The sequence below is a fragment of the Penaeus monodon genome, chromosome 29 (assembly GCF_015228065.2).
Source record: "Penaeus monodon isolate SGIC_2016 chromosome 29, NSTDA_Pmon_1, whole genome shotgun sequence".
Taxonomy (NCBI): Eukaryota; Metazoa; Arthropoda; class Malacostraca; order Decapoda; family Penaeidae; genus Penaeus; species Penaeus monodon.
Window position 1 is genome coordinate 8,357,739 of NC_051414.1, and position 293 is coordinate 8,358,031.

Here is a 293-nt window from a genome sequence, read left to right on the forward strand (position 1 = left end):
GGGGCGATTAAAAATGTGTCCCTTCTTATGAGTTTTCTTTTTTTATTGTTTGTTTCCCCAATTGTCCTGTAAAGAGTGATCTCCAGCAACTCCCCTCCTCGACCCCCCCCCCCCAACACACACGCATCCACAAACACACATCCTGCTCACCTACACGTGTAACAACAAGGGAACCTAGAACCAAGCAGCGGTCGTGACTTTAACCTCTGACGCCCTCTGTGCTCTCACTTTGCTTCCTCCCACTCGCTTTAAGCTCCGTGGAGACAGCTGGAAACTCGCCCTGTATCCTGAAG